The sequence below is a fragment of the Peromyscus eremicus genome, chromosome 5 (genome assembly GCF_949786415.1).
Source record: "Peromyscus eremicus chromosome 5, PerEre_H2_v1, whole genome shotgun sequence".
NCBI classification, from domain to species: Eukaryota; Metazoa; Chordata; class Mammalia; order Rodentia; family Cricetidae; genus Peromyscus; species Peromyscus eremicus.
In genome coordinates, this window is record NC_081420.1 from 124,317,403 (window position 1) to 124,342,751 (window position 25,349).

Below are 25,349 nucleotides of genomic sequence, written 5' to 3' on the forward strand. Positions count from 1 at the left end.
CCAACATAGGGCTCAATTTCCATAGTACCAGAAAAAGCTTTTTAAAAATATGGCTACTTTAAGAGTTTCTGCCGGACACTTTCTGCCAGACAGTGAGGCCTTGAGCAGCTAGTATGTTAAATAGGAACAATAAACTAAGTAAAAACGCTTGCCACAGCACAAGCATCAGCATTCTAGAACTTTAGGAAGGTTGAATGCAGTTCTTGGTTACCTACCTCTGACCAAGCTGTGGGTTTTAGGCCTGGCTTTCATGACCAAGAAGCAGGCAGAGCCAGCCAAGAGCCACTGGCAGAGGATCCAGGTGTAGGTTAGCAGTTTTAAGTTTGCTTGTGTGGTCAAAAAACTAGAGATTTGAAGTAAAAGAGGTCCAGATGGAAAAAACTTTAAACAGATTGCAGTGTGTTTAACAATGTGCCTAGGCTTAAGAAAAGAAAAAGGGTATTGTTATAGAAAAAATGAATAGTTTATAAAATAAAGTCCTTAAAGAGAGAGTAAAAGAAAAAAGCCACATAAGAGGGAAATTCACAGGGAGTCTGGATCCTGTATGTTATTGTGTTGATTCTGAAATTTTTTTTTTTAATGCTGAAGAACAAAAGGCAGCGGCTAGGACATATGGGATTGTGAACTGGACTGCTAAACCAACCTAGATGTGTTAGGGCTATCTTAACTTTAAAAATGAAGTAAAAAATGTATTTTTCAAATAGAAATAAAAAATGCTTTGGAATTTTGTTCCCACAGGAGATGAGAGGCTGTGGATTCCTTCAGGGTTAACATGGATCAGGTTTGATCTGGCTAGACCTCCTGAAATTTGACAGGTGATATCTATCAGCAAAAGTTACTGCTAGTCTTCCCAGGACTTGGTCATTATCTCAAAATTTTCTCAGGGACCCTAAAGATACTTTATCCACAGACAGCAGGAAGTAGTACGGAGAAAACCTCACCCACATTCCCAAGAGTTGGGGGATGTGGATGGTCTTTGGTTATTTGTTGGGTTATGGATGTTTGTTATAATTTAAGGGAATATAGGATAAAAAGACAACTGTTAATCTCAGATATTTTGTATTGGCATGAATTTTGGTATATTGATTCAAATTTAAATTTAATTTTGTTACAGTGTATATATGTTTCTACTCTTGTTTGGGGTATTGTGCTTATGCAGTTCATTTAAAAATGCAATGTATAAGAAATGAGGTTGGCAGTTAATATATTGTAGTTAAACCTGTAGTCACATTAGATATGTTTTCTAGGTTAAATAGGTATATTTTAGATATATCAATGGTCTTCAAACTTTTCAAAGACCTACGGAATATGGCATTTAAAATGTTTTGTTACCTTAGGACTTTTCATGACAAGGAGACACATCTGCTCCTGGCAGCACCAATTTACTTCAGAGATGATGAGCATCAAAGAAACTCCTTATAGAGTTTGCTTTCAATGTGGCAAGGCTAGCCATTTGGGCAAGAAGCTGCTCTTGCCTTGACTGATTGACAGTATGTTGTATAAACTGGACATGCAGGACTCACAGGAAAGTGACTGCTGAACTTTGCTAAAACAAGGTGGGATGGTCCTTCAGGGTTCCTGCTTCACAGAATAAACTGCCAGATATTTGGCAGGACACAGAGGAAAGAGACTGATGAACTTTGCCAATACAGGGCAGGACAGTCCTTCAAATTTCCTGCTTCACTGAAAAGTTTGCCAGATATTCTTGGCCTGTATGCTGAAGATGCATGCCCCAGCATTGCAGAGGAACTTTGGGTGACTGTCCTGGCAGCCAAATATCTCTGTTGTTAGATAATATTACATCCTTCTAGGTCTTTGATGGAGTTGATAAGTTGCAGTTTTCCTTAGTTATGATAGAAGGTAAATTAGGTGTAAAATTTTGGATTCACTAAGATAAGATAAGAGCATTATTTTCTCTGAATATGCTAACTACAAATGGACAGAATATTGTAAATGTAATTCTTACTTGATAACTGTTTTTGTTGTATGTAGTTTTATTATGTGAAAGTTAAAACCTTTCATTTTTATTTAGACAAAAAGGGGGAAATGTAGTAGAATATTATTTTAATGTGTGTTACTTTTGTTTATGTTGCATTTGTTTAACTCTGTGATGATACTTTGCCTGTCTAAAACACCGGATGGTCTAATAAAGAACTGAAAGGCCAATAGCAAGGCAGGAGAAAGGATAGGCATGTGGCAGGCAGAGAGAATAAATACAAGGAGAAATCTGGGAGGAAAGAAGTAGTCAGAGAAGGAGGAGGACTCCAGGGGCCAGCCACTCAGCTACACAGTAAGCCACAGAGTGAAAAACAAAGAAAGGTACACAGGAATAGAAAAGGAAAAGCCCAGAGGCAAAAGACAGATGGGATAATTTAAAGTTAAGAAAAGTTGGCAAGAAACAAGCCAAGCTAAAGCCAGGCATTCATAATTAAAAACAAGCCTCCATGTGATTTATTTGGGAGCTGGATGGCAGGCCCCCAAAGAGACAAAGAATAAGAAAACAACAACATTCTCTCTCAAAGAAAGTGTGGGGTGGGGAAGAAGAGAAAGAAAGAGAAGAATACCCCAGAAAATCCTTATCAGGTCAAGGCCTGTTTGCTCATCCTACTGGCCAGTGTGGCCACACTTCACCTCTCAGCTCTTTCCACAATCCTGAGACCCGTACCCATTTCTCTCCTTCTTTACACACTTGACCACTGAGCAGCCAGTGAGTCAGTCACCACTGTGTACATGCTGGTGCTCTATGTAAGGACAGTGTGTGGGCCACCCCACCCCACCAGAACCCTGTAGGGCAGACATACAGAGAGGCAGCAAGCAAAGAGGCAGGGTTAAGAGTGCTGGGGTGAGTGTTTGGGACTGAGGACCAGGGACAGAGGAGACCTGGGCCTGAAATAAGGATGCAGGGTGTGGGGAGGATGGTGTTTGAGGAAAAGTGTGAGTGGGGGCTGGAGAGATGGCTCAGGGGTCAAGAGCACTGGCTGCTCCTGTAGAGGGCCCGGGTTCGGTTCTCTGCACCCACACGGTTCTCTGATGTGTGCATTAATCAGAGTACCCTGTGCTGGGGTGTCACCCAGTAGTAGCCCTTGCCTATCAAGCACCAGTCAGTAATAGGGATCCCCTGTACATCAACAAACAAAACATAGTAACAAGACTCACAGCCAGGAGGGAAGCTGATCAGCAACCATGGCCTGCAGCTGCCAGGGGCCTGGAGGACTGCTGTCATGCCGTGGGTACAGCAGGGTGCAGGGGTGCAGGAAGGACCCGCATCACAAGACTGTCTGCATGCTGCTCTCCTAGCCCCTCCAAGCTGAGCAGAGTCAGGGTCCCCTTGACTGTTCTGTCTTCAGAAGTTCCTGCCCAAGACCAGTGTGGCTTCCCTCTTGTCTCCTTAACCCCTAGGGACCCTGTCTGACCACATCTGCGCTGGTGCCAGAGCTCTAATTCTTAAAATTATGAAGTAGGAAGGTCTGTGTGTAACTTCACAGAGTGGGAAAATTGAGGCTGGAGTAGAAAGAAATTGCTCAGGGTCACAGATGGGACAGGGCAGGGGACAATGATATTTTTTCTTTTTCTTTTTTTTTTTGTTTGTTTGTTTTTTTCGAGACAGGGTTTCTCTGTGTAGCTTTGGAGCCTTTCCTGGAACTCACTCTGTAGCTCAGGCTGGCCTTGAACTCACAGAGATCCACCTGCCTCTGCCTCCCAAGTGCTGGGATTAAAGGCGTGCGCCACCACCGCCTGGCATGATGTTTTCTTTTACCCTGAGGTAGGAGTGTGACTTCTGGGTAAATTCAAGAATCCAGATGATCTGGGCCTGAAAGATGTCTCAGCAGATAAAGGTGTTTGCCGCTAACCCTGACCACCTGGGTTGAATCCCTAGGATCCATAGAGTGGAAGGAGAGGACCACCTCTCCAGAGCTGACACCTGAGCTCCATACACTGTGGTACTTGTGTACACAGAGACACACACTAATAAAATGTAATAAACTGGACATGGTGTTGCACAACTTTAATTCCAGCACTAGGAAAGCAGAGGCAGGCAGATCTCTGTGAGTTCAAAGCCAGTCTGCCCTGCATAGTGAGTTCTAGGCCATCCAGGGATGCATAATGAGACCCTGTCTCAAAAATGAAAAAGAAAATCCACACACAGACACCCTCCTTGATCATGTGATATCGTTGAACTCAAAGCCCTCTGTGATTCACACCTCTCTCAGAGCAAAATCCCAAATCCTCCATGTGGCCCATTAATCCCTAGACTGCATCTCTCCCTGCTGGCCTTACACATTCCCCACATTACCAAGGAAGCTCATTAATAAAGGGATTTAGAAATTGGACTCAGAAGGAAGCCTGGGGACAATTTAATTAGAGTTTAAGAGAAAAACAACAGAGTAGGACAGCTGCAAGTCCTGGCAGCTGCCTGGAAGAGGGGGCAGAGAAGGGAAGCTGAGCTGGGGTCCAACATAGTCATCAGGCAGGCATGTGGCATAAGGTGGTAGTCTTCAGAGGAAAAAAGGAAGCCCAGAGTGTCAGGGCAAACATGCCTGGATTTGGGGAAAAGAGACAGAAAGAAGAAAAAGTTAAGTTTTTCTGTGTAAGAAAAGTAGGCACATTTACCAGAACTACATGGCAGTGGCTCTGTAAGGGATGGCTGAGATCAGGGTTTCTCATTAAAAGCGCATTATCTCATTAAAGGGATAATTGTTTCTCCAATCTCTTTAGCCTGGGTTAAGGTAAATCCTCCTTCCTGAGGTGACTGACAGACCCAACTGGATTGACTCTTTTTATAGATTTTAATATTTTATCTTTGTGTCTGTGCATGTGTGTGCAGGTATCCTCAGAGGCCAGAAGAGGGCGCCAGACTTGAGAGAGTCACAAATGCTTTTCCCACCTTTGGATTAAATGTTTTGGCTTTTTCTTTTTTTCTTTCTTTCTTTTTAGATTATTTTATGTGTGTGGGTGTTTTGCCTATATGACTGTGTATCATGCATGCAGTACTCATGGAGGCCAGAAGAGGGCATCATCTCATGGAAGTGGAGTTACAGATTGTTGTGAACTGCTATGTGGGTGCAGGGAATTTAACTCGGGCCCCTTTGAAGTAAATCTTTTTGTTTATTTGTTTTTGTTTTTGTTTTTTTAGACAGAGTTTCTCTGTGTAGCCTTGGTTGTCCCAGAACTCACTTTGTACACCAGGCTGGCCTCCAACTCAGAGATCCACCCGATTCTGTATCCCAAGTGCTAGGATTTAAGGCATGCGCCAATACCACCTGGCATTTGAATTAAATCTTAAGTGATACTGGAAACAAAGAATAATCTTAGTGTCCACAAAGGAGCACACAAACAAAGTCAAAATAGTTTGGCAAGGCAATTCTTTCTGGGGGAAAAAAAAAAGGGTTTGACAGAAACCAGACGAGGCCTGCAAGAACACTTAGTCAAGATGGCTTCTGTCTTCTGCTCCTGACATGGGTGGTGACTGCATCTCATCCTATTGGTAGGAGCAGGACCTTACAATCTGTTGAGATTAATCTGTGAAAAGAGGAAGAGGAAGACTCGGGAAATCTGAGTCCTTGGGTGCTGCAGGCCACAGGAATATATCATAAGAACTCAGCTGGTTATGGCAAAGTCACTACCTGGAGGAATCAGGGAATTCCTCCAGAGGAAGCCAAATCCCAAGGAGCTTTTGGTGTTACTTGGCTTGTTATATATCAGCTGTATTCTGTTATGAAAATCATGTATGCCTTCATAGTTTTCCCAATTGACTTTTCCCTAAGAAGGGCTAACAGTGTGGACTGATCACTCTCTGGACATATACATTCCAGGTATTTGGAGAACCGCCTCAGGAAAGGTTTTCTCTGGAATCAGATATCTTCCTTGGCCACTTTCAAGGACTAGCAGTAATAACAGTCCATATGCAAGTCTCCTGATTTAAGACAAATTCCACAAGCAGACACTGCCTAGGTCAGGTGGATGTTCAGTAATAGCTTTACACTCCTCCTTTCTTACAGCCTTACTAACTTTATAGACCTCTAACTCCTTATCTAACCACTTCTAGGAATATTTGGATAACCTTCTGCATTGACAGCTATGCTCAGCCCAAACCCCAGTTCAAGCCTCCCTGTAATTATCATCATTAGCAGCATCCAGCCAGATCCATGCCCAGATGAAGGAGAGTACTTTATCAGAGATACCTCTGTATTCTCTAAGAACAGACTTAACCATCCAGGCTACCTGTTTGAGAAGGCTACAATAACTACCTTTGATAGAACACTAGAACACACACACACACACACACACACACACACACACACACACACAGCTAGAGTTTTCCTGCCTGGCCCACAGTCAGGACAAATCTCTCTCACCTGCCAGTCCCACAGCCGCTCAAACCCAACCAAGTAAACTGTATGGCCGTGGCAGGCTTCTTGCTAACTGTTCTTACAGCTTAAATTAATCCATTTCCATGAATCTATACCTTGCCACATGGCTCGTGGCTTACCGGCATCTTCACATGCTGTTTGTCATTATGGTGGCTGGCAGTGTCTCTCTCTGCCTTCCTGTTCTTTCTTTTCTCCTCTCTGTTAGTCCCACTTATACTTCCTGCCTAGCCACTGGCCAATCAGTGTTTTATTTATTGACCAATCAGAGCAACACATTTGCCATACAGAACATTCCACAGCACAGATACACACACACACACACTCTCACAGGGAGGAGATATTAGTAAGTGCTAGGTCTCAGGCTGTCCAAATATGCAGAAATGAACTCAAGCTGGACTATAGTAGGGTTTCTGGTGGTTGGGGAAAAGCCAGAGTTCCTCAGGGAACTTTTGAAACCAGTTTCTATCTACCAAAAGGAGTCCTTTCCCTTACCTCTGGCAAAATGGGACATATGACCAGCTACCTGTGGCACCTATTAGCATATCAAAGCACATGCTGGCCTCTAGGCTCCTTCAGTATCACAAGCACCTGTTACACATTTCAAGTCCATGACCATCCTAGACCTTCTCGCCTTCTTTCCTACTTAACTTTCTGCAGCTCAGGGGACCCCTCAACCCATCCGTATATAATCTAGCTGCTCTCACTGTTGTCTCCTACTCTCTCTTGCTATGCTTTATGTCTGTCTCTCACTGCCTTAGTCAGGGTTCCCTAGAGGAACAGAATCTAGAGAATAGATCTCTCTCTCACACACACATACATATATGTGATACACAGCATTCGGTAGTTATTCAGTCCATGAGGCTGGATGTCTCACTGGTCTTCAGGATACACTGCAATCCTGAAGAAGTAGGCTCTAATGTCAGTGAAGGAATGGACTTGCCAGCCAGGTGAGAGCATGCAGGCAAAGAGCAAAAGCTTCCTTCTTCCATGTCCTTATACAGGCTTCCAGAAGGTGTGGACCAGACTAGAGGTTTTCCCACCTCAAAAGATTCAGGTTAGAGGTGGATCTTCCCACTTCAAATTAAGCAATAATCCCTCACAAGTGTACCACTCCATTTTGAGGGTTTAGTTCATCTCAGATGTCAAGTTGAGAACCAAGAATAGCCCTCACAATCACGATCTCTGCTGTTCTCCCCTCTTCTCTAGTCCTGGCCATTTTCAATCTACTTCGTTCCCTTTCTACCTGGACTCGTCCAGATGCCTCAGGCTGTTCTCTCTCTCTCTCTCTCTCTCTCTCTCTCTCTCTCTCTCTCTCTCTCTCTCTCTCTCTCTCTCTCTCTCAATAAAAACCTTAACCATATCATGGAGCAGACATGTAGATAGTTTCTTTACCACACCCCTGTCCTCATTACTGGTCACCCCACCCCACCCCCCAAGACCGAAATGCCCGTGGGTCTGTTGTGAGCGCTGAGATAAACTACTCCAGACACGGTTTCAGGGATCAGTGTCTGCACTGAGCAACCACTTACATGTGGAAGCCTGTCATCTGTGATTGGTTAGCACATTATCACTGATTGGACAGTTCACACCACCAGGGTCTCTATTCGGAAGCACATTACAGGAGACATGGAGAGTGCAGAAGTCCGTAGACTACTTCAGAATTCATGTTCTGACTTCAGGAGCACGGTCTTCTGTGCTCCTTATTTAGAAGTGCAGTGTGCCAAGTAGGCTGGGCGCTGGGTCACGTCTGCATTTTCTCCTACACGCCCCTCACATACCGTGTGATATGTCCTAGGCTTTTTTTTTTTTTTAAATATTTATCTATTTATTTATTATTGCTTTTTTTTGAGACAGGGTTTCTCTGTGTAGCCCTGGCTGTCCTGGAACTCACTCTGTAGACCAGGCTGGCCTCAAACTCAGAGATCCACCTGCCTCTGCCTCCCCAGTGCTCTGGGACTAAAAGCATGCATCACCTCTCCACTCCACTTATTTTCAATTACATGTACATGTGTTTGTGGGGAGGTATGTGCATGTGGGTGCAGGTTCCTGCAGAGACCAGAGATGCTGGTTCTCTGAGAGCTGGGGTACAGGCAGTTGTGAGCTGCCTGATGTGAGTGTTGGGGCTTGAACTCAGGTCCTCCATAAGAGCTGTTTAACCACTGAGCCATTCCCTAGCCCCTTTGTATTTGAGACAGAGTCTTACTCTGTAGTCTTGGCTAGCCTGGAAGTCCTTATGTAGACCAGGCTGGCCTCAAACACAGTGTTCCTTCTACTGCTCAAGAGTCCTGGGATTAAATGCGGCACTCCCAAGGCTGGCTGGCTAAATTCTAATCTTTGCTGATCACAATGTCAGTACCCACCCAGGCCGGAGGTGTTCTAGTCTTCCGCCCAGGCCTTAAGGATGGCAAATCGGATGTTAGTGGGAACCCCAGCTTGGAGCTGGCCCCGACGATGCACTGAGGTGTTCCTCCCCTATGGCCCCAGAACACTTTCAGGGTCGTTGTCTTGCCTGCAGTGTTTCTCCCACCGACACCCACAGGGCCCTCTTACCTCCCTCAGTTGTCCGCTGAGGTTTCCTCCCCTCACTGAGACCTTCAACGGCACCTTCCCGCTTACTTACTGCCATTTCTGATGCTGTCAGCTGTCTGTCTGTCTCTCTGTCCGTTCTTCTTGGATTTAGAGACAGGGCCTCACAGTGCAGTTCAGGCTGTCCTCAAACACACCTTCCCCCTGGCAGGCATACATGACTATACCTGACTATATATGTATTCTTTTTAGATTTATTTTATGTGTATGGATTTTTTGTTTACATGTATGTCTATGAACCACACATGTGCTTGGTGTTATTATTCCTCGAATTCGCTGTCCAGCAGTCAGGCAAAATGCTTTGTCACACCAGGGCCTTACATCGTACTCAATCCATGTGCAGCGTCGTCACATAATCTGCATGCCGCGTGGTCATGTAATCTATGCACATGTGTGGCATAGCTACACACACCCATATACGCATGCCAGAGGGCAGGCTCTGCTCTCTCTCCACTCTCTCTCTCTCTCTCTCTTACCCCACTCACTCTACCACCCACCCCTGCACCTTTCTTTTCCCTTTCCTTTCAGTACACCCACCCACCTCCACTGTTTCTCTTCCCTAATAAAAACTCTTATAGTGGGTTCTGTTGTACCTCCTGTTTTCTTGAGCCCGGTAAACAATGCTTACAAATAAATAACACCCACCCTTACATCAGACAGACAGAGAAACCAAGCTCAGAGCTTGAAAATAAAGGCTCTTTTCTTTTACATTCAAGATTCGATCTCTGTGGTGGTTTTTTTGGGGTCCTTGCAATCTGGGCATAACAGTGTGTGTGTGTGTGGGGGGGGTATATAAAGATTTGAATTCCTTTTCCTAAACACAAGTCTTATAGTATTTGATAGAAAAGACTCATATTTGATCTTTCTTACAAATCCCTCCTCTCCTTCCTATTATGGGGTGAGGGGGGATATATATAGTGGAGTCAATAAGCCTGAGTTAGGCCTGGTACAAGAAATTAATTACTCCATCTACTCTGTTAGCATGGTTTAAGGGGAGCCTGCCTCCCAAGGCTTGGTTCCTTGGCAGCAGATTGAGCTGGCCCCAATGGACTGTTAAGTCTGACCCAAGCCAGAGATTCTTAGCCAGTTTCTCCTTAACAGGCACCCATTGCGACTTTAACATTCTGTTTCCCTAAAGAGCTAACCTTAGAGTCATTTAGGGCCAGATCAGAGCTCAGAGCTCCCCACACACTTTGGCATCTTTGGCCTCTGGCAAGGATGAAGCTGCCAAGTGTCCCAAGGGCGTTTCTGGCTTCCAGTCAATAAGGAAATTGCCTTTTTTTCCTTGTAGTCTTTACCCCTAAACTGCCAGGCCGGCTTCTACCTCCTGTTTTTACTCCCCCTCACTCCCCTGAAGAGGTAACCCTAAATGGCATTATGGGATTGGGGTGATGGATGATCTGGCTTCTTCCAGCTGCATTTGGGGTGTGGCAGTTTGGGGACCTATCTAAAAGGCCCCAATTGTCAGGTGTAGGGAGGAAAGGAAGTGCTTGCCTGGTGTCTGGAAGGAGACCGACAACAGTTATTAGCATTACAAATCCTAGGTGGAGAATCCGAAGCCAGGACATACAATTTTAAAATGTCCTAATCAGCCTGGCAGTGGTGGTGCATGCCTTTAATCCCAGTACTTAGGAGGCAGCAGCAGCAGCAGCAGCAGCAGCACCACCACCAACAACAACAACAACAACAACAACCGAAAAGAAAAAAAAAAAGGAAAGAAAGAAGAAAATCCCAGTCGAAGTCCATTAGCATCTTCCGATGGCTCAGAAGAGGCTCTGTCCACTGGGTCCCTTGTTTGTCTTTGGACTCTAGGGTTGGTCTCCAGAACCTCAGTCTGCTCTGGTGCCTTTTGATAGCTCTTCCATCAGGTAAAAGCTGTTGCATCAGCATAATGCCCTTCCCAAACAGCTTCCAGACAGGGAAGAAGAGATATTTAACCATCATTTAATTTTTACATTAGAACAATATTGGACCTATTTCCAGGTCTGTTCTTTACAGTGAACTAAGTCTGAAGTCTTGTATCTGGGCAGCCTTTTTTTTTTTTTTTTTTTTTTCAAGAAGCAAACAAAGCTGGGTGATGGTGGCGTACACCTTCAATTCCAGCACTCAGGAGGCAGAGGCAGGCGGATCTCTGTGAGTTCGAGGCCAGCCTGGTCTACAGAGGGAGATCCAGGACAGGCACCAAAACTACACAGAGAAACCTTGTCTCAAAAAAAAAAAAAAAAAAAAAGAAGAAGAAGAAGAAGAAGAAGGCATTTAGCAAGATGTGTTGTGTAAATGACATCTCATATAGAGTCCTAGGTAATCTCTGGGAGTGTGAGCCCTTCGACTCTGGCCAATTCTTAGTCTCTGGTTGTACTTTCCTGCTTAATGTCTAAGACCACTCGGTTGGCCAGAATTATCACATTCTTTTGGTGCTATCAGGCCACTTGAAGATCTAGTCCTCAGGGGTCACTTGGTCGTGGGAGGAACCTCTGGCTCCTCTGGCCTGGTCTTTACCACTTGTCCCATCTCTGGGAGGCTCAGTCAGAGCCTTGCTTGACTGTGGCTTCTGTGGAAGCACTGAGAACATCTGTCCTCTGTGTTCCTCTTCTCTGTAGGCCCAACACTGGTTAGAGTCACTGGGTGGGTCTCCATGGCCTCCCTGAACAAGAGAACAGGGGATTTTCCACAGTTATAGAACATCCAGAGCTGGCCCACAGTGTCCTGGGACCTCACTGATCATGGATGGCAAGGGGGAAAATACTCTCCCTTCTGATCCCTCTGACCACATTAGTTTAGCCTCGAAGTATGATCCCAATGACAAACCAAAGTTCAGTTTCATCAGAGTTCACCCTGGGAAACCAATGACTTATTGGGCTTTCACACTAAGCAAGAGGGAGGGGTTACTGGCGGGAATGTGGGTACGCAAAAGCAGCCACACAGGAAAAGTCTCCACTCAACATGAATGAGGACATTCCTCACAGCTGCATGAGTGGGTCCTGCCTTGCTGCAAGCCTCAGGAAAATGTATGGCATCCAGCTACTATCACAACAGGAAAGGTCGTCAAGCCATGGCTTAAGAAGTATTGGTGATATTTTAGCTTTTGTATATATATTAGCCAATTTCTGCAATGATTTTCTTGTATGCTATGTATGCTTCCAAGAACTCATAACGGTGTATTTTATCTGAAATATCTATCAAACATCCAAGGCCAAATGATCTCCTGAATTAAGGTAAATTAAGCTCAGACTCTCCTTTCTTATACGGCCTTAGTGGTATTTATCCTAACATTATAGACTCTTAACATTTACCTAGCCACCTCTAGGAATGTAGTTTGAGCACATAAATTCCCTTTTTCTGATATATTAACCGATTTTAGCTCTCAGTTGACCTCCTCCTTTACATCTCCCCTTCGGGGTTGTAAAAGAAAGCCTGATGGTCACTGCAGGGAAAGAACAGCCAAGTCCCTGGGCTCCCTGGCCTGTCCAGCTGCCAAATTTCAGGACCCTTCTCAAAGAACAAGGTAGATCTGGAGAGAGCTCAGTGGTCAAGAGCACAGGCTGCTGTTAGGGAGGACCCGGACTCCGTCCCCAGCACCCACAGGGCAGCTCACAGCTGCCTGTAACTCCAGTTTCAGGGAATCCAACACCCTCTTCTGGCCTTCACAGATACCATGCATACAAGCGGTCACAGACATACATGCAGGTACTCACACATACACATAACATAAAAATAAAATCTTTTTTGGAGACAGTCTCTGACTGTGTAGGCCTGGCTGACCTACAACTCACAGAGCTCTGCCTGCCACCGCTTTACAGGTGCTGGGATTAAAGATGTGGGCTATCAAGCCCAATAAATAAATCCTTAAGGAAAAGAAAGAAAGAAAGAAGGAAGGAAAAGAGAAGAACAAAACCAAAAAACCCCAAGGTGGACAGTATCTGAGGAACAGCACCCCAAGTTGTCTGCTGATCTCCACAACTGATGACGCACACACAGAGAAGCATAGGCAATTCCGAAGATCGCTATCTTAATGGCATTTAAAACGATTACATTTTATTCATTATTGGGGGAAGGGCATGGCTGAGATAGACAACCCAGGAATGGCTCTCCCCCTCCAGCATACAGGTCCAGGGATTGAACTCAGGTCATTGGCTTATTTGGAAACACCTTTACTGGATGAGCCATATTTCATAAAACTCAAGATTAATGAAAAAAAAAACCCAAGATAATTAAACTTTCACTGTTTGAAATAAAGTCAGGCTCAACGATGGGGCTGTGTGGAGTCACATGAGAGCCTGAGACCAATGGCAAGATTAGGTCTTTATAATGTTGCTTCCTTCTGGTCTCTCCCCAACACAAGGCTTATGTATTCCACTTAGGAGGCTGCTAACCAGAGCTGGCAGGGAGCTACAGGCCTGAGAATCAGGTGGAGTGTCACACAACAATCCCAGCAGTGGAGAGGCTGAAATGAAGCATTAGTCTGTTTAGGACTCAGGATGAAAGCCTCTGTGTCCTCTGGGAAGCTACTTCAGTCAGCCCAGAGGCCCATAGCAGCCATATTATACTGCTCCGCCATGGTGTGTTTTCTGTGCTGATAACACAACACCACAGACTTCATGAGTTCTAAAGAAAGTTTTCATTCGGTCATGGTTAGAGTCCAAGGTCAGGGGAGCCACCATTGGGTGGCAGAGTCCTGAGACAGTGTAGCTCATCACATGAGGGATAGGAGCCTGCAGGAGACCTAACCAGAGTCACAGGATCTCACAAAGATCTGCTATACCTGCACAACAAGACTGTAGGATCCACCTGGTCCTGTTCTTACTAGTAATCAAGATTAGATTTCAATTGGAGGGTGGGGTGTGGCTCAGGGGTAGAGCCTCTGCCTAGAACCCCCCAGTGAGGGGCTGAGGTGGTTCAGTGATGATCATCTTGTAGCATATTCAGGCTTTGGCAAAATAAAGAAAAAAATCAATATGGAGGGGGCCTCACCAAACCACAGAATAGCACTCCAGATAATTACTTTTTTTTTTTTTTTGTCTTTCAAGATAGGATTCTCTGGGTAGCCCTGGCTGACCTGGAACTCACTCTGTAGACCAGGCTACCCTCAAACTCACAGAGATCCACCTGCCTCTGCCTCCTGAGTGCTGGGATTAAAGGTGTGCGCCACTGCCACTTGGCCTCCAAACCCACCTTTTTAATTTTGTTTTTTAAGCCACAGGATCTTGTGTGTGTCAGACTCACCTCACACTGGCTGTGTGGCTGAGGATGACCCTGTACTCCCAATCCTGCCTCCACCTTCTGAGTGGTTAGATTACATGCGGTTGCTACCATAGCTATGATGATGGAACCCATAGTCTAGTTCACACTGGGCAGGAACTCTACCAGCTGAGACACATCCCCAGCCCCTCTCTTTTTCTTTCAAGATATATTGTGTGTGTTTGTGTGTGTGTGTGTGTGTGTGTGTGTGTATGTGAGTGTAGGTGCCCTTGGAGACCAGAGGAGAGCATCAGATCTCTGGACGTGGAATTAACAGGTGGTTGTGAGTCACTTGATGTGGGTGTTAGGTACCCAGCTCAGCTCTTTGTAATAGCCACAGACATTCTTCACTGCCAAGCCATCTCTCCAGCCCCAGCAGCTCCTTTTCTTAGCTTAAAAATGCTTTTGTTTATTTTCTTATTTATTTTTTGTTTTTTATTATTTTTAATTATTTTTCTAATTTTAATTTTTAGGCAGTGTGTGTGTGTGTGTGTGTGTGTGTGTGTGTGTGTGTGTGTGTGTTGGATGTGTGTGCACATGTCCCTACAGGTATGCATACACATACATAATTTTTTATTTTTTATTTGTTTGTTTTTACAAAGTGTGTTTTGGTGGAGGTGCTGGGGATTGGGCCCCAGGCCTCCCAAATGCCAGGCAAACACTCTGCCACTGCACTACTTCCTACCCTATAAAAAATTAGAAAACCCAAAAGAAAACAGGAAGAAATGTCAACCTTTTATAGCCAGTCTCAGAAGGAGCATTCCACCAGGGTCACATTTTGTTGTCAGAGTCGAATCGCAGGCTGGGGAGATGGCTCAGCTGCTAACCAGCTTGTGGTTCAAGTACAAGGACCTGTGTTCTGCCCCAGAACCTGTGAAAAGGGCAGGTATGGTAGGGTACACTTGTAATCCGGTGCTGTGGCGTGGAGGGAAGCAGGTTCCTGATGCTTCCGGGTGAGTCAGCCTAACCTGCTTAGCCAGCTCCAGGTTCAGTGATAAATTCTGTCTCAGAAAACAAGGTGGATGGCCCCTAATGAACACTTCAGGCTGCCCTCTGGCCTTCACACACATATATACACACGTGTAACTCCCACACAAACATGCAGGCATAAGTAGGTGCACGAGTGTATACACACACACACACACACACACACACACACACACACACACACACAAGTCACCAAGTTCAGTCTAACCCCAGGAGAGGGAATCACAGTGGTACATGCTAGGATGTGGGAGTCGGAGGGAATTATAGTCATCCATGCTTTTTATGATCACTAAATGTCTGACAGAGTTTTTATAAAGAAGAGGGTATTTGCTGTGCAGCAGTGGCACACACCTTTAGTTCCAGAGGGGGGCAGAGGCAGGTGGATCTCTGAGTTCAAGGCCAGCCTGGTATACAGAGTGAGTTCCAGGACAGCCAGGGCTGTAACACACAGCAGAGGGTTCAAGGCCAAGGGCTGGTGCTAGACCTGGGTCAGATCTGACGGGTACCCTATGTGCTGAAACAGGACAGGACGCCAGAGGGAGACTGGGTCCTGCAGCCCCTGCCCCCTGAGATGACCGAAGTATCTGCCGACAAATCACCCCCTCACTCTCTGTTGGTGTGTGTCTATGTGTACTAATGTGGGTATGGCTGTGAGTGCGCACAAACGTCTGCACATCCGTGCGTGAGAGGTCAGTCTTAGCTGTCATTCCTCAGAAGCGGTCCACCTTGTAGCTTGAGACAGATCTCTCATTGTCCTGAAGCTCACCAAGTCGGCTACACTGGCTGCCAGGGAGCCCCAGGGGTCCCTTGTGTCCACTGTGCCAGAGCTAGGGTCGCAAACAGGAACCCCCAAGCCCAGCTTTTAATTTATATCTTAAAGATTTTTAAAAATCATTTTACATTACGTGGATGTGTGTGTGTGCCTATACGTGGTATGTGCAGATGAGTACAGGTCCCCAAGAGGCCAGAGGACATGGGCTCCCCTGAAGCTGGAGTGACAGTCAGCTGTGTGCCAACTGACATGGGTGCTGGGAACTGTGGGAAGCAGAGGAAACCCCGAGTCAATGTGGAAGCAGCAGATAAAATCCTGAGTGAATATGGCTTGTTGACATGGGTGTGGACCACATGGTTTAGGGCCCCAGTGCCTCAGACTCATGGGAGAGGCAAAGCCTTCCTCTGGTCCAAGTACAGTGTTTAGGAATGATTCCCACAGTGTATAAACACTGTCAACCACCGCTTCCTCCAGGAGGACTGCCGCCAGGCACTGCTCCTCCACAGAGACCTCCTACTGAGACAGCTAGCCCACCTCTTCCAGCTGTAGAGGTCAAACCTGCCTCCCCAGTTCAGATATACAGAACAAACACAGTGAGTTTCTGGATGGTGTTGCTGAGTGGTTAGCGTCCTCCTTCAGAACAAACACAGACCGCCAATCGCAGCTTCTCTGGGCACAGGTCTGTGTGTGTCTATCCTTTGTTTGTTCCCTTGTTGCCCCGTAAGGTCAGTCCCTGAAGCCATGCAGAGCATGGTTGTCCGGAACAGCACACAGCTCTTCTCTGAACCATCTCCCAGATGCCCAACCTTCCTTTCAAAGATTGACTTACGTGTATGGATGTTGTGCCTGCATGTATGTATGTACACTATGTGTGTGCCTGGTGCCCTGTGAGGTCAGAATAGGGCATTGGACCCCCGGGAACCAGAGTCAAGCATGGTCGTGAGCTGCCGTGTAGGTGCTGGGAACAGAACGTGGGTCCTCTGCCACAGCAGCAAATGTTTAACCTCTGAGCCACCACTACAGCCCACCTGTCCAGCTTTTTATGTAGGTGCCTCGGACTGAACTCTGGTCCTCAAGCGGGCACCATCTCCCCACCCCCACCAAGTTGCATCTCTTAAAGATCCTATTACCTCAGTGCCCACTCCTTAAGGACCAAACTCTGCTACAGAAGCCCATGAGGACAGACACCTAAGCCAGCGTAGGGAGTGCAGGAACCTGTCTGACTCTGCCGTCGCCTCCATCGTCCCTTCCTGGTGCGCAGCTCCACCAGCAGCCCAGATCTCCAGGCCTCAAGTGTGTGTGTGTGTGTGTGTGTGTGTGTGTGTGTGTGTGTGTGTGTGTGCCTTCTGGACTCTTCTGTCACCTGATCCCGAAGGCCTCTGATGTGGCTTTAGATACTGAGCCTCCCTCCTCCCCTTACCCTGGCTGGTTCCCTTGGCCTTGCTTTTCTCTGGGATGCTCAGTCGTACCTCAAGGCCTTTGCACTTGTTATCTGTTCCCAGCTATACACCTCAGGGCCTCACGTTAGTCTGTAATGTAGGTGTTAGTGGAGGAAAAAGCCACATCTGAAGGTCCCATTAGACAGACACCAAATTCCTTCCTGTTCAGCTTCAACATACATGGTAAGGATGGGTACAGCACCTTGTCTGAGTTCTGTGGCTCTCTCTCTCTTTCTCTCTGTCTCTGTCTCTGTCTCTGTCTCTCTCTCTCTCTCTCTCTCTCTCTCTGTGTAGGGTATGCATGTACACATGTGTATACATGCATGTGAAGGCCAGAGGTGTATTCCTCCATCACTACCCACACTTTATTTTATTTATTTATTTTGAGACAGAGTTTTTCCATGTGCTATGCCACTATGCACCTCCCAAGTGCTGGGACTAAAGGCGTGTGCCGCCGCTATACCTGGCCTGTATGCTTTAACCAGCTAAACGTCAAGGCACGGAGGATTTCAGATAAGTGCTCACAGATGGGCACTGGAGGAACAAGAATGATAAACGCATTTGTCTCTTCAAAGGGAGGGACATGATTAATAGCCTGGTGATCTCTGCATTATCTGTGTGGCTACAGTGGGTGCTTCCCCAGCCCCTTATCATGACTTTGTCCATCTATAAGAACCTATCTCTAAGGAAGGTGTCACACATAGTCAATCTATAGACCCCATCTTTATGAAAAATGTCACATGTACCTTGCAAAGAGTTTGCCTTTTTGATTTTGGTTTTTCGAGATAAGGTTTCTCTGTGTAGCCCTGGCTGTCCTGGAACTCATTCTGTAGACCAGGCTGGCCTCGAACTCACAGAAATCCACCTGCCTCTGCCTCCCAAGTGCTACGATTAAAGCTGTGCATCCCCACCACCTGGCTACAAAGAGTTTCCATGTAGTCATGTCTTAAGCTCTATTGTGCACATGGGGTTGAGTTAATTATCACAAGGAAATCTTCACCAAATTGTGCTGTGCTTACATATGCCTAAAATAAACTACTAGGGGTCAGACTCCCAAAGTTTGAACCGACGTCTGTAACTTAGTTGTGTTGAACTGAACTGCTTTCTTACTCCCTTCAGATCTTTACTTTGTTGACTGTGGAGGTCACAGAGATTCCCTGAACTGATTAGTTTTTGAAGCAGAGTCTTACCTATGTAGACCAGCCTTCAGCTCATAGAGATTCACCTGCCTTTGCCTTCTGAGTGCTGGCATTAAAGTTGTACGGCACCGTGCCTACCCACATTATTTTTTGAGGCAGGGTTTCTCGCGGAACCTGGAGCTTGAGATTTGCTAGGCGGGCTGGCTTGAGGGCTTCCGGGGTTCTCCTGCCCGCACCTCCCCAGAGGTGCTGTTACAGGTGTGCGCCGCTGCACATGGCTTTCTACACATGTTCTGGAGACTGAACTCGGTGCCCGAGTGGCAGATGCTCCACGTGCAGGGCCCCTCCGCCACCGTGCAGTGGCGGTTCTCGGGGCCGCCATGCCGCTGCTGCTTGTGTGCATGGCTGCTGAGTCCGCCCTCCTCCTTTTCCCTTTTCTTCCTTTAACAAAAATACTGTCTTGTTTTATTTTATGTGTCTGTGTACCACATTCAGCCAAGTACCTTTGAAGGCGAGAAGAAGGCATTAAGACCCCTGGAACTGGAGTTACAGATGTTTGTGAGCCGCCATGTGCGTGCTGCGAATTGAACCCAGGTCCCCTGGAAGAGCAGCCAGTGCTCTTAGCAACTAAACCATCTCTCTCCAGCCCCTTCCTGGGCCTTTTTAGTCACTTCCTATTTCCTGTCTCTCCTGCTGGGGGCTCTGGAGGCCTCAGCTGTCTTTCCTTTGAGGTGGTGGAGCAGTGTGGCTGGGGGTTGGTCCTCTTCTACTGGTTTGTAGCTGTGTGGCCTTGGTGAGCGACATACTCTGTGACTCAATCTTCCAATCTGTAAAATGGGAACACTTGCTTTTCCAGGTTTGAGGGGCAATCACAGCTGGTTTTATCTTTACCTGGTAAAGTCTTTACAAAATTTATCTTCCAGGTTTCTTTTTGTTTTGTTTTTTAAACTTTCCTTTTTTTTTTTTTTTTTGTAGTAGTAGTAGCCTTAGGGCTGTGCTCAGGAAAAAAAAATAAGACAATGGACGAGCCTTTTCTGGAGGGAGGAGGGATGGAGGATGTTTAGATGGGAAAGAAGAGGAAGCTTAAAGGCATGAGGATGTGAGAGCCTGGGAGGGCATAACACCTCGTGGGGTGCGAGCCACACAGTCATACCAAAGCTGTGTAGGGCTATGAGAACCATCCCTATGTGGTCAGAGGGAGGACCAGAGGAGCAGTGGCCGAGATGGAGAGGAATCGGAACTCTATAAATCTAGGCTGGAGAGGAAGTGTGAGGGAGAGCTGAGGGAGCTGAGCTGTTGGGGCCAGGCACAGGTCACACGGCCCGGGAAATGCCCCGCCTCCTTCCTTCCTTGGCATCCAAACATTTCCACATAAGGCTTGGCTGGCCCTGGCTGTGTGGGTGAGGGGGAGCTTGTGCCCTTTGAGTTCAGGACAAAAGGATTAGAAGCTCCTGGACTGGATCCCAGGGGAGCTGCTGTGGACAGAGGCTGGGTGAACAGGGAGAGGTGGAAAGATGACCATCTAAGCAGCCTCTCTGGGGCCACAGACCTGTTGCCAACTGCAACACTGGGACACTTTCTCTCTCTCCGAACCTCATTTGGTTCAGAACCTCACATTCAAGTGCTTGGAGTTCTCTGGGTCCCTCTGCAGCACACCAGGACAGCTGGAGGTCTCAATTTCAAAGTCTGCCCACAACCTACCTGCTTTCCATCCCTCCACTTGGTCCAGGCCCATTCTGTGCCCTGACACCTGTGCATTCAACAGGCCCCTCCCTTCAGCTCTGCCTAAGGGTTCTCTCTGGCCAGATCCCTCTCCAGCTCCAGAATCCTCCATGGCTCCTACTCAGTGCCAAGTCAGAGTCTGTCCCATCACTTCTGAGTTCCCTCTTCCCTCCAGCCCCTCTGGCTTCTTTCTGTCCCCTGCACACTTCTGTATCGCCACCTTTTTTCCTGCATATCCCTTTGCCTGGCACTCCCCTCCAGAGACCCTGTTCTAAAGAGGCCTGGGGATGCCCTGGGGACAAGACAGATAAAATCCCACTCTCTATGTGGCCAGATGACATCTATACTTGTCATCCAAGCACCTGATAGGTAGAGGCAGGATGAGTCAGTTGGAGGCCAGCCTGGGCTACATGGCCAAACCCTATCTCAAAACAACAACATAAAGGGAGGCTGGGGGATGGCCCAGTTGCTAAAAGGCTTGCTGTGCAAGCATGAGTTCCTGAGTTTGGTCCCAGAAACGTGTAAAACGGGGGGGGGGGGGGGGGAGCTGCTCACCTGTGATCTCAGCACTGGGGTGTGTGTCAGGGTCGGGGCTGGGGTGGAGACGTGAGGGTCCTGGAGGCTCACTGGCCCGCCCCACATGCCCCTGCTTAAAACTCCTCCAGTGTCCTGGCGAGTCAGCACTCAAGAGGCAGAGGGAGGAGTGAGTTCAGTCAAGGCCAGCCTCAGCTATACGTCTGGTTTGAGGCCAGCCTGGGATACCGGAGACCCTATCTCAAATGGAAAAACAAACACAGAACTCCACCCTTCCCTGTTTCCTTTTTCTCAACACAACTGACAGTATCTCCATTTTTAATCTTGTTTCCTGTCGCCTGTGGAACGGGGTTTCTTTCTTTTCTTTTCTTTCTTTTTTTCTTTTCTTTTTTTTTTTTTTTTTGAGGTAGGCTCTTGCTCTGCAGTCATTAGAGGTAAGAACAAACACTTCCAGCTTCCTGTGTGTGCATGTGTGTAATGTGTGTGCATGTGTGTAATGTGTGTGCATGTGTGTAATGTGTGTGCATGTGTGTAATGTGTGTGCATTTGTGTAATGTGTGTGCATGTGTGTAATGTGTGTGCATGTGTGTAATGTGTGTGCATGTGTGTAATGTATGTGCATGTGTGTAATGTGTGTGCATGTGTGTAATGTGTGTGCATGTGTGTAGAGCCCACAGGTCTGTGCCAGGTGTCTTCCTCAACAGCTCTCTGTCTTACTTATTTTGAGACATAGTCTTTCATGGCACCAAGAACTTAGCTGGCCATGTAGCCCAGGCTGGCCTCCAACTGACTCATCCTGCCTCTACCTATCAGGTGCTTGGATAACAAGTACAGATGTCATCTGGCCACATAGAGAGTGGGATTTTATCTGTCTTGTCCCCAGGGCATCCCCAGGCCTCTTTAGAACAGGGTCTCAGGGTGTTTGTTAGCTCAGTGAGCTGAAAGGCCAGCCCTGCGGTTTTTCTTTGGTGACACTTTAATTGCTTTGTTGAGGCACAATTAATGTACCATGTAATTTGCCCAGTAGACGCCTACAGTTACAGGCTGAGGGTGCACACTGGAGCACTGGCTTAGCATGCATACAAGGAACAGGGCTCCCTCAGTAGTGCAATAAGAAAACAAACTGAAGCCGAGTGGTGGTGGTGCACACCTTTGATCCCAGCACTCGGGAGGCAGAGGCAGGCGGATCTCTGAATTGGAGGCCAGCCTGGGCTACAGAGTGAGTTGGGACAGCCAGGGCTGTTACACAGAGAAACCTTCTCTCTCAAAAAAAAAAAAAAAAAAAAAGAAGAAGAAGAAGAAGAAGGAGGAGGAGGAGGAGGAGGAAGAGGAAGGAAGGAAGGAAGGAAGGAAAGAAGGAAGACAATCTGGGCATGGTAACCTATGCCTGGAACCCCATGTTAGGAAAAAAATACTTCAAGTGTCACACAAAGGAACACATGATCAATTTATATTCAATTTGGCAGGCTATCTTTTTATAAAAAGTTGCACCACATCCTGGAACTTGGCTGGGCCACACACTCAGCAAAATGGCGCCTGCCTTCCTCACAAAGGTGGTGACTTTGTCTCATCCCGTTATGGGGAGCTGAACTGGACAATCTGGCCGGATTGACTCCTCAGCACCAAGAACCTAGGCTGACTGCCCTAATTTCCTCCTATGGTTTTGTATCCTCTCCAGCTTTCTGAAGAGCCAGCTGCAAGATGAAGAAGAGGCGAACACCGATCTGGCTTCCTCTGGCCGAATGGGGTCATTAGGCACAGCAGTCCGGGCTCCCCTCCAGTAGGTCTATAAAAAAGACCCCCCAAAAGCACGGGTAGTTTCGTTTGTGTAACTGCCAGGTGTCTGGAGGAAAGGAGGCCTTTGACTACAGAAGTGAAGACAAGCTGATCAGCAGGGCGAGGCACCCGGAGTCAGAACAGAAGCCATTTGAGATGTCAAAATCCAAGTCCATTAGGTCTCCTGACAGGCTCCCAAGGCCTCCATCCACTGCGCTCCTTGTCTGTCTTTGGCTCTAAAGCTGCTCTTCAGAGTGATGAGCCCAGGCTCTGCCTTCAGGCCTGTTGACAGACGTTGGAGTGGCTAGAATCAATATGGGGTCCCTCCCATACAGCTTCTGGGTAGAGAGAAGAGATATTTCACTATCATTTGTGTTTTAGGTTAAAATAACAGTGGCTCTGTTTCTCTTGGCTGCAGACAGGTTCTGAAGTGAGCCAAGGTCTGAGGTCTTAAATCTGGGCAGCATTTTTCTCACCACGAAGAAAATCATTAGTGAGAAATAGTTGTCTAAACCACACCCTATGTGGAGATAAGCCTAACGTATGGTGAGCACAACCCCTTGGATGGTTGAGGAAACACTAGTCATTGGTCTTTGGCTATATTTTCCTGCTGGGGAGTTAAGACTGCACAGTGAGCAAAATGAACCTTTTCTCTATTAACCGTCAAGGCCACTTGAGTCCCCGACCCTCAGGGGTCACCTGGGCTTGAGAGGAGCCCCTGGCCCTTTATCCTTCTTTTCAGTTGTTTCGTCTGTGTGAGGGTATGTCAAAGGCCTTGCTCGGCTCTAGCTTTACTTGGAGGCATGGAGGAAATTTTCCAGCCATAGAGACTCTCTTCTTTCTAGATTGGACAGGGGTTAGAGTCTGCTGGGTGAGTCTCCGAGGTCTCCCTGAACAAGAGAACAGCAGACTCCCAACAGTTACAGGACATTTTGGGATGTCCTATAATTCCCTGGGGTCTAGTTGAACATATTCTCCCCTTCAATCCGTCTGACCACATTAATATAGCCTCCAAGCATGGGACACTGGACACCCGGAGTCAGCCACCCAGTGGTCCTTTTAACTACTGTGTAATATTTAGGGAAAACTTGAATGAAAACGTGAAGCCTTTTAAGCTCCATCGATGGAAGCAGAGGTTTAACGTTGACGTATTGAGCTTTGACTGAAGAAATTTTGATCTCATCAACTCTAAGCCTCACTTTGACCTGCCTTGACTTACTCAGACCTTCACAGCTGCAGAAGCTTTTTAGTTTGGGGGGGGGGGGTTGTTTTGTTTTGTTTTTTAGCATCATGAGGCATAATAACAAACTTACCAGGTGTTGTGAGACTATTTCCCCCTTCCCCCAGAGGAACGGACTAACAACATCGACCCTCTTCATAAAGTCCCAGTGACAAACAAAAGTTTGATTTCACGGAAGTTCACCCAGGAGAACCAGAGAGTTTACTAACAAAGCATAGCTGAGGGGTTGCTGAGAGGACCGTGGTGTCTCCAAAGCAGCCACACTGGAAAGTCTGCACCCAGAGTGGATGATGGCTTCCCAATAGCTGATTAGCCGGGGCCACTTGCCCTAATATTCCCCCACTTTCATACTCCAGCTCCCCGATAAGACCTCAAAGCCAAGTGCCAGGAGGGCAGAACCTCACACAGCCGGCTGGGAGGAAGGGCTGGGTGCTCAGTGAGGGTCCAGTGACCCCGCCCACACCCTCCTTCTATGAAGGAACATCAATAACCAACAAGTCCGGCTGTGAAGACCTCTTGTAAGCAGGCAAAGAGGTCGTGCCAATGACTGTTAGGCTCACTGCAGTGTTGTGCAGCACCACTTTAATAAAAGCAAGTGGAATCCAAACTACACACACAGGCTAATATAACAACAGTGTGCATACTGGTAAGCCATAGGGCTTTTAAATTCCCAGGTAAACCTTGTTGAGAACACGGTCTTCAGAGAGTACACAGAGTGATCTGCCATAGCGGCACTTAGGGTTTTGAGGGCGTGTGAGCAGATAGACGCAGTAAAAACACCACAAACCCACAAATCTGGTGTTTACAGGATCCTGAAGGACTCGGCTAAGGATGCCCTGGAGTTAAGAGCTTAGAGGCGGGTGGCCATCCTGCCCTTTTCCCTAGTCTGTCCACAGAAGAGGAACTGGAACGTAAAAACTCGGGTGCCCAGGGCTCCGTGGGGCACAAACAGAAGCAGACAAGCATGGAGTGAAGGAGTCTGGAGAAGGGAAAGGATGCTCTGTGTCAGTTGGAGGAAAGCAGACTTAGAAACGACAGCAGGAAGAGCAGGCATGAAGACCCAGCACAGCCCGTGTCTCCAGCCGGGGTAGCCGCCCACTGGCAGCAGCTTGCCGGCCCCTGGACATCTCTTCTCTGGGCCCAGTTGGGATCTGTGCTTTCCCAAGTTCTCCCTGGGCTGCTACAAATCACGTGAGCTTCCCAAGTCTAGACGTCTCAGTGTCTGCTCCTTTCGATGCTTTTAGAGTTGGAGACACACTGCTGGAAAAGCTCTCGAGTCCCCTCTGGAAACCAGTAAATACATCATGTAACAATGTGTCAAAACGAAACAAAAAACTAAAAATAAGAGAACTTCACAGAGGACTGGAGTTGCCTCCTCAGTCTGATCGGAAAATGCATGCACTGACCTCACCCCTTGGCAATACAGCCCACACTGTGTTCTTCTCTGGGTCTCATTTCTTTGCTCCCATTAGGCATCAGGATGGTAAAGACCAAAACGGGAAGAAAGAAAGAAACTGGGAGGAGAAGATTGGAACATGTGACTGG

At 47.1% G+C, this 25,349-nt stretch overlaps 1 long non-coding RNA gene across 1 annotated transcript; it reads left to right on the forward strand.

The window, feature by feature from the left end:
* The first annotated feature begins 202 nt into the window (after nucleotides 1–202).
* Nucleotides 203–24,882, forward strand: LOC131910774 (uncharacterized). Its single transcript, XR_009379220.1, has 4 exons — nucleotides 203–307; nucleotides 739–815; nucleotides 22,467–22,568; nucleotides 24,613–24,882. It is a non-coding gene; the product is annotated as an uncharacterized LOC131910774 (long non-coding RNA).
* Nucleotides 24,883–25,349: the final 467 nt, after the last annotated feature.